Here is an 8776-nt window from a genome sequence, read left to right on the forward strand (position 1 = left end):
TCAGATTGAGCCACTCTGCCGTTCGTTGAGAGTGTGCCGACAAGGACATTAGGCCCCTAAGGGGGGTGGATTGTAACATCCCACATCGCCCAGGGGAGTGGATCCTGTAAGCCTTATATGTATATTGCCATCTTTACCTAGCACGAGGCCTTTTGGGAGCTCACTGGCTTCGGGTTCCATCGGAACTCCGAAGTTAAGCGAGTTCGCGCGAGAGCAATCCCATGATGGGTGACCCATTGGAAAGTTCTCGTGTGAGTTCCCAGAAACAAAACCATGGGAGCGTGGTCGGGGCCCAAAGTGGACAATATCGTGCTATGGTGGAGTCCAGCCCGAGATGTGGTGGGGGCTCAGGCCAGGATCTGACATAATGACGTGAAAAAAAAAAGTCAAAATACCTTGATAGAAATGAAACTTTTCAATTAATAAGAAAGAAAATTAAGGGATGGAACCTAGTTTATCCTTTAATAAATTTTATATCTTCGCAAAATTTTCACCAATATTATTTATAAAACATATATGGGTAAATTACATAGTAGCCCCTTAGGTTTAAGGTCTATTACAACCTCATACAACAACTTTAAAACATTTCACTTTCATACCTCCAGTACCATTTTATTTCAAAATAACACCTCCGTTAGATTTTCCATCCATTAGTATGTTAAATGCTGACGTGGCTGCCACATTTATGCTGATGTGACTGCCACGTGGCAAAAAAAAAAATTTTAATTTTTTTTAAAAAAAACCTAAATCTTCTAAATATTAAAATTAAAAAAAAATTAAAAAAAAAACTAGAAAAACCCCATATACTGAGCGCAAAACCTCTCCATCTCTTCCCCTCCTTTGTCCCTGCACGCCTCATCTTTCATCTCCGCAAGGACGTCGTCCCAGTTCCTCCCAAACCCACCGTCTTTGCCACCCTAGAAGCCATCCATGTCTTCTGATATGATTGCGTCCACGATCCGACGGCTCACCTTTCTCCTCGCTTCCCTCACCACGGGGTCCGAGTCCAGCTTCAGCAGCAGCCGCATCAGGGACTCGTTCATCCTCAGCTTCTCGCGCTCGCTTGTCCTGACAGAATCAACAGTTTCTTGTCGTTGGATCAGGCGCTAGAACTCATCGGCCTTAGAGTGGACGGTTGCGATTGTTTTGAAGTGGGTGCGGATGAGGTGGGCCCGGTAGGCCGATTGAATTTTGATGGTTGCGGTGGATTGCGGTAAGTGAAGGGTGATGGGAATTAGGGCGTTTGAGGACTGGATGGGAATTTCGGTGATGGCGGGAGGGGTCTGCAACTGCGAGAGGGTTTCATCATCTTTGGCTAAGCCCTGGTGAATTTGAGTGAGTGAAAAAAGGTGGGGGGTGTGTAGAGAAGGAAAGAGGGTGGGTGCGGAGGGAGGAAGGGAGGGTCGCGGGTGGGGGGGGGGGGGTGAAGGTGTTCTGGGTTTCTGGTTTTGGGGTGGGGGACGCGGGTGGGGTGGGGTGGGGTGGGGGAGGGGTTATCATTTATGGGTTGCAGGGAAGAAGATGAAGATGAGGGATATGGGTTTGGGGGTTGCGGGGAGAATAGAGGATTTTGGGATTTGCAGAAGGGTGGGGGGAAGGAAGGGAGACAAAGGAAGGGTTTTTCTAGTTTTTTTTTTAATTTTTTTTAATTTTAATATTTAGAAGATTTAGGTTTTTTAAAAAAAAAAAAATTATTTTTTTGCCACGTGGCAGCCACATCAGCACAAATGTGGCAGCCACATCAGCATTTAACAGACTAATGGATGGAAAATCTAACGGATGTGTTATTTTGAAATAAAATGGTACTGGATGTATGAAAGTGAAATGTTTTAAAGTTGTTGTATGAGGTTGTAATAGACTACAAACCTGAGGGGCTACTATGTAATATTTACTTATCTCATGCCAAATTTTTTTTATCATTTTTATTTCATTACAAGTATAGTGCGAGGATGTATTGTTTTACATTAGCAAGTTAAGAAATGTTGTAAGGACTTATAAGGAGTTTAGTCATTTGTTTTTTTCAATTGTATTTATGGTGAAGCTCAATTTCATTCATGGTATCATTTTTTCTTAATGGATAAATTATGTGAGTACATTATTTTTGCTAGACTTATATGAAGAACAATATTAACTCTTCACCAAAAAAAAAAGAGAACAATATTAACTCTATCATGGATTTTGAAGTAATTATTATATTTTAAAATTAAATTTTAAGTGGCTTAAATTTATAAATTGTGGGATACTAGAAGCATTAAACATCCAAATTTAAACAATTAAGATTAAATAATGTGTGGGATCATCTATAGCCCTTTTCTAAGTTAAGCAATTAAGATTAAACATCCAAATTTAGAAATAAAGTGTGAATGCCAATAATAGGACTGACTCTTCCTAGAAACAAGAAAAATCAAAAGTTTCATTTTTAGAAAAGTTTCAAGAGCGAAAACATTGCACGTCAACTAAGCCTGGAACTGACTGACTATTCCCTTACCATGACCATCCATCTCCTTCTCCTTTTTCAACCAAACAATAACATGTTCATGTACTTTTGGTGGGGCAAAGACTTGCACTGCCTCATACACATATAAATACATACATCTTTCAATCCACTCATAGACACCTCTTTCGTTCTTCGTCCGATCTTCACTTCTCTATCTCTAATCAAGTCTCAAAATGTATTTACAAAAGTTCAACGCACCCGTTACTTATATCTTGTTACCTTTCTTTTTCTTTTTCTTTTTGCCGCCTTTGCATACAACATCACTGACATTCTAAGCAAGTATCCTGATTTCAGCATCTTCAACGGCTACCTCACCAAAACTGAAGTTTATAACCAGATCAATGAACACAGAGTTATGACCGTCCTTGTTATCAACAATGCTGCTGATATGATATTAACTAGCACTCAAATTAACCCTCTTTTTATCAATTGTAGCAAAATATGTAAGTAGGGATCGTTCTAGGCGGGGGATTAGGAGGGATTGCTAAATCACTTGAAAAATGACTCAAATACGTAAAAACAAGTTTAAAACACTAAACTAGACTCAAAGAATGCAAAACTAAACTTTAAAACACCAAAACAAACCAAAAGACTCAAAACAGCAAACAAACACTCAAAACTGCCTTAAAAACACTTTCTGGGCAGTTTTGAACACTAAACACAAATTTGGACGAAAATTGGTTTTAACTTGACTCAAGACTCTTAAAAACACAAACTAAATCAATTTCTAACTAATATGACTCAACAAAATAAAGGGGGATTGATTTTGACGAAAATTGAAAACGAAAACAAAACTTTGTAAATTTGAACAGATTCTAAAACGAATTTGATGGATGGAAAGCTAGCTAAGGGGTTCTTCTCCACACATGTCATACTTGCATACAAAACGATTTCCAATTGCTTCTCAATAAACCATGAATTCTCAACGCCCCAAGTTAATTAGGTCCGCTTAAATTAACCCTCATATTTTCCTTAAGTTATTGAATTGGATGAATTGCATACGACAACCCAAAGCATTCCCCACAAGTTCCCTACATGAAAGCGCATAATAGAGATTCAAGCAAGGATCATTAAGTTCTATGAAAATCATAAGCATTGACGAGGCACTCGTAACTATGAAAGCGCATGATACTTATGCCAAGAATTTACTTAACGCAATTATGATCAACAACCTTTACTACTTGTGAATATAAGTTCATAACGATTAATTGAAATTCACTTATATCCTAGCATCAAATTCATGCATGCAAACTAAGCGGGCCCTCTTAACCAACATACACAAACCAGTTTTAATTCATATAGATAAGTAAATTGAATTCACAACTTATGAAACGCAATTAGAAGTAATCAAATCATATAGCAAGCATAAACATGGTTTTGAATCCCCCCCTAGCCAAGGGGGGTTTAGTTCCTCATATGCACAAAGCAAAGATAAATAAGTTTAAACATTGAAATCCAAAGAAAGAAAACACCTAGATACTCCAACTTGGACAACAAGTGCATCCACGAAGTTCCTCCCTTTCTCCTTGCTGCGACACAAAGGTTGTGGACAGGTTTTGGGGTTATAAATGGTGTAGAATGGATGGGGGATGTGTGGTGGTGTCTAGGGTTGATGGGTGGTGCGGCTAGGGATGATTTTGGGAAGAAATTATGGAATATGGTGGTGGAAGGGTGCGGCAGAGAGCAAGGGATGATTTCTGGCGTGAATTGATGTGTATGAGAGGTGGTAATTCAGCCAAAGGGTTAATATGAGTATATATAGGCACTTAAAACCCTAGGGGAATCAGATATGGACTTGTAGAATCCAAATCCACAAGGAAAAAGGCTTAGAAATCATAATTACAAGGGGAAAAGGGCAAGGAAATGCGGCTGGATAGGGAATGAAGGATAAGGCTTCTAGAAAGCCTTGCAAGGCAAGGAAAATAGGTCATCTAGAAGGAATTGGTGCGGCACCTTATGGGGAGTGTTCTAGAACCTTCTTTTGTCTCCAAAAATGCTTAGGAAACCTTCAAAATATCTGGAACTTAAGGTCATCTAGGTTTAGGAAAGTTCAACCCAAAATAGGAAACTTTTAGGCTTAACTTTCCTACTTCAAGTAGGAAACCTTGTTTGAGTAGGAATCTTCATTCTTCTAGGAATCCATCTTCAACTAGGAATCCCTCGTTGATTAGGAATCCTTCTTCAATTAGAACTCCTTCGTTGACTAGGATTACATCTTCAATTAGGCACTTTCCTACTTCAACTAGGAATCCCTGTTCAAGTAGGAATTATCATCTTCAAATCTTTAATTTCGTCCATTTTTTTGGCTCCAAGTATGTGATGTCCAATCCAAGTTCAATTGTGCTTCAAAAGGCTCCAAAATGCATCTTTTTGTATAATATGCCCTTAAAACATGAAAACACATAAAACTAGCTTAAAAGACTACTTTAACTAAGGAAAAACAATGTAAATGCACAAGAACAAGCTAACTAAGGTGCATAAATATGCCCCTATCAGCTGCTATGTCCTTTTTAGCCGGAGAATCAATGGATGTCACCAACAAGGTGATGCGCATTCACGTGTTTCTAGAATTCTATACCCTCAACAAGTTCAAGAGCATGCCTACATCGCAGACCACCCAAGTGACCACACTGTTCGAATCTCTTAATCAACAACGGTACTTGAACATCACAAATGGGGGCACCGTCTCAATTGTTTTAGCTGCTCGTTCTAAAAAAGTAAAGGTAGTTTGAGATATTTCTCCTGATGACATTTATAAGGCATCAGTGGTGTAAGTTAGCAAACTAATTCTTCCTTCCAGCTTCAGTAGTTCACCGTCTCCATTAGCACCTTCACCAACTTCAATATCTTCTCCATCACCCTCTTCTTCATCACCTTTTCCATTAACTCCATCTTCATCAGTACCTTCACCAACTTCAACACCTTTTCCATCACCCTCTTCTTCATCATCTTTTCCATCAACTCCGTCTTCATCCCCTCCTTCATCATCTAGGTTCAAAATCACCCAAATTCTAAATAAGTACCCAAAATTTAGTATTTTCAACGACTTCCTGACCCAAACACAAATTTGTAACCAAATCAATGAACGGAGATTCTTAACGATCCTTGTGCCCAATAATGAAGCCATGTAATCTTTAGTAGGACAACCAATGGACATGATCAAAAAGGTGCTAAGCACCTAGGTTATATTGGACTACTATACCATCCATAAATTCCACAACCTGCCTGTTTCACAATTCACTCGAATAATCACACTACTCAAAGCTTCTGATAAACCAAGTGGCCAACAAGGTTTCGTGAATGTCACAAATGGGGACACGATCTCGATTGTTTTAGCTGCTGGTTCTAACCAAGTAGTAGTAGTTCAAGATGTTGTTTTTGATTAAAATTATTATATATCAATGGTGCAAATTAGCAAGGTAATAGTGCCTTCAGGCTAAAATTCACCAATTTCATCACCTTCTCCATCAGTACCATCATCTTCTCTGTCAATACCTTCACCTTCTCCGTTAGTATCTTCATCTTCTCCATCTCTTCCTCCTTCATCACCTACTTTATCAACTCTCAATATCACCAAAATTCTAAACGACTATCCAGATTTTGGCCAATTAAATAGTTACCTGATCGACACCCAAGTTTGTGACCAGATCAATGTACGCACAACCATCATAGTCTTTGTGGTTAACAATGCTTCCATGTCCTATTTAGTCAGAAAATCAAACGAGGTTAAGAAAAGGGTACTAAGCCTCCACGTTGTTATGGACTACTATACCCTTGATAAGTTCAAGAGCTTTCCTAACTCCCAAACCACCCAGCTTACGACATTGTTCCAAGATACATTCCAATCGATTGGCTTTCAAGGTTTGTTTGATGCCACAAATAGGGACACGATCTCAATTATTTCCGCTGCTGGTTCTGAGAAAGTTCAGGCTGTTAAAGATATATTTACAGAGAACTTGAAACTGTCAGTGGAGCAAATTAAGCAATTTTATTGTTCATTCAGACTTAAATGATTCACCTTCTTCGTCAGTACCATCTTCTTCTCCTTCCCCTCCTCATCCATCAACCTCAATACCATCTTTATCTCCTTCCCCTTTTCCTTCACCACCATCAGGTCCTTTTGGCATCACCAAAATTCTAAGCGATGACCCAAATTTTAATCTCTTCAACACTTACTTGACTCAAACCTAAGTTGCTAACCAGATCAATGAACGCAAAACCATGATAGTCTTCATGGTCAATAATGGCGCCATGACCTCTTTAGTCGACAAACCCATAGAGATCAAAAGAAAGGTATTGAGCCTTCATGTTATCAGAGACTACATAATCCAAAGTTTCCATAACTTGTCTGCTGTGCAGACAACTCGAGTAAACACACTGCTCCAAGTTACTGACCAACCAAGTGGCCTACAAGGCTTGGTGAACATTACAAATGAGGATAAAATCCCTATTGTTTCAACTACTGGTTCTGACCAAGTAGTGGTAGTTCGAGATGTTGCCAATGATGAACCTTCCTACATATCAGTGGTGCAAATTAGCAATATAATACTCCCCTCAAGCTTTTTGGCACCAACCCCATCTCCTTCTTTAACCTCAGGTAAGGCACGATATGTTGCACCAGTCCAGGCTCCATCTAACAGCCCTACACCTGAGATACCAAAGGAAGGCAAAGCTTCAACATCATCAAATGCAATAGCTCCCGAGGCACCAAAACAAGGTGAAGCACCACCATCAAATGGAATAGCCCCCGAAGCACCAAAGTAAGGTGAAGCATCGCCATCAAATTCATCAGCACCCAAAGCACTAAAGCTAGGCAATGTGTCACCATTAAATAGAACAAAACCCGAAGAACCAAAGCAAGACGGAGCACCGCCAGCAAATGGAACAGCATATGAAGCACCACCATCATCAAACAGAACATCATCCGAGGCACCACAGCAAGGTAAAGCTCTAACATCACCAAATGCACCAACATCCGATGTACCAACAAGTTTGAATGTTGCACCTAGCTCAGATTGTACTACACATGGTACAACTATAGATGCTCCTGCCCCAAATTCATCGAGAAGGTTTTTTGTTAATTGTGCTTTCTTTATAACTACAATCTTGGTGGCTGTTTATTCTCTGACTTGCAGTACACCGACTTAAGTTGTAAGAAAAGTGTGGTTCTTGATCTTAGAATAAGGAAGAATAATCGCAGAGTAAAGCAAGCATGGGATTTGAAATTTTGTTCTTGGTGAAGTATTTATTGTGAACAAACGACGCAAAAGCTGCGAAAAAGTGTGTGTAGCTCTCAGTTGTATTGTATTAATTAGTTTCTAGAGTTGCAGTTAGTCATTTTTGTAGTTGATTGTATTAGTTTTGGCTCTGTTTTGCAAGAAACATAGAGCTTTAGCAATAAGATTTCTTCAATGCATTCCGTTTTTCTTTTATCCTTCTCTATTAACTTTTTAATGGAATAAGAGTTCAGAGCCTAATTTCTACTTTCATATCTTAATGTTTTGAAATGAAAATTTGTGAAAAAAACAACTAATTATTGGATCAACAAGTAGTAATTTGAGGAATTAAAATCAAATTCTGAAATTGAATTAACTTATGGTTTTGGGATTTAGGGATTTACCTGTTATGCCTTGTGTTGGGACATAAAAATATCCCAACTTATAATAGCACGCAACATTTATTATCAACTCAATATGACCGTCCTACCTTTGATGGACCATGCAAACATTATACATACCTTAAGGTACCATTTGGTACGTGGGACGGGACGGGATGGAACGGGATGAGCCGTTCCGTCCCACGTTTGGTGCGCCTAAAAACTGTGGAATGGGTTGTCCCATGGGACGAAGTTTGGCTGATTTTTCGTTCCACCTCTTCCCCCTAGAACAACCGGTTCCACATCCGTGGAACACAAATTTATAACATTTTATGACAAAAGTTCTCCTTATCTTTTTCAATATTTACATCATCCATTCCGTCCTGTTCCGTCCTGTCCCGTCCTATTTTGTCCCGTCTGCGTACCAAATGGTACCTAAAAGCATAGGATGGGATGATCCTCAGGTGGTATGTTATTGCCCGCCCCTTGCCTTTCTAGGGTTACGAGTAAAGCACCCAAGAAGCCCATAATCATCAGGCCACGATGTCATTTTGTCGCCAAATGGCCTTAACACTGACGACCCTGATATACTATTGACCTTGATATATTATTGGCCTATCTGTCAGTCCCTACACTTGGTGGTAACTGCCAAAGTGTATTCGAGAAGTCTGATAGGGAGTATC

The 8776-nt window shown here is 39.4% G+C and overlaps 2 pseudogenes; one reads left to right on the top strand and one right to left on the bottom strand.

Annotated features, from left to right (window-relative positions):
* Positions 1-732: 732 nt before the first annotated feature.
* Positions 733-2591, bottom strand: LOC126633921 (BAG family molecular chaperone regulator 5, mitochondrial-like; annotated as a pseudogene).
* Positions 2592-2670: 79 nt separating this feature from the next.
* Positions 2671-7645, top strand: LOC126583068 (uncharacterized; annotated as a pseudogene).
* The last annotated feature ends 1131 nt before the right edge of the window (positions 7646-8776 follow it).

Source organism: Malus sylvestris, chromosome 9, assembly GCF_916048215.2.
Source record: "Malus sylvestris chromosome 9, drMalSylv7.2, whole genome shotgun sequence".
NCBI classification, from domain to species: domain Eukaryota; kingdom Viridiplantae; phylum Streptophyta; class Magnoliopsida; order Rosales; family Rosaceae; genus Malus; species Malus sylvestris.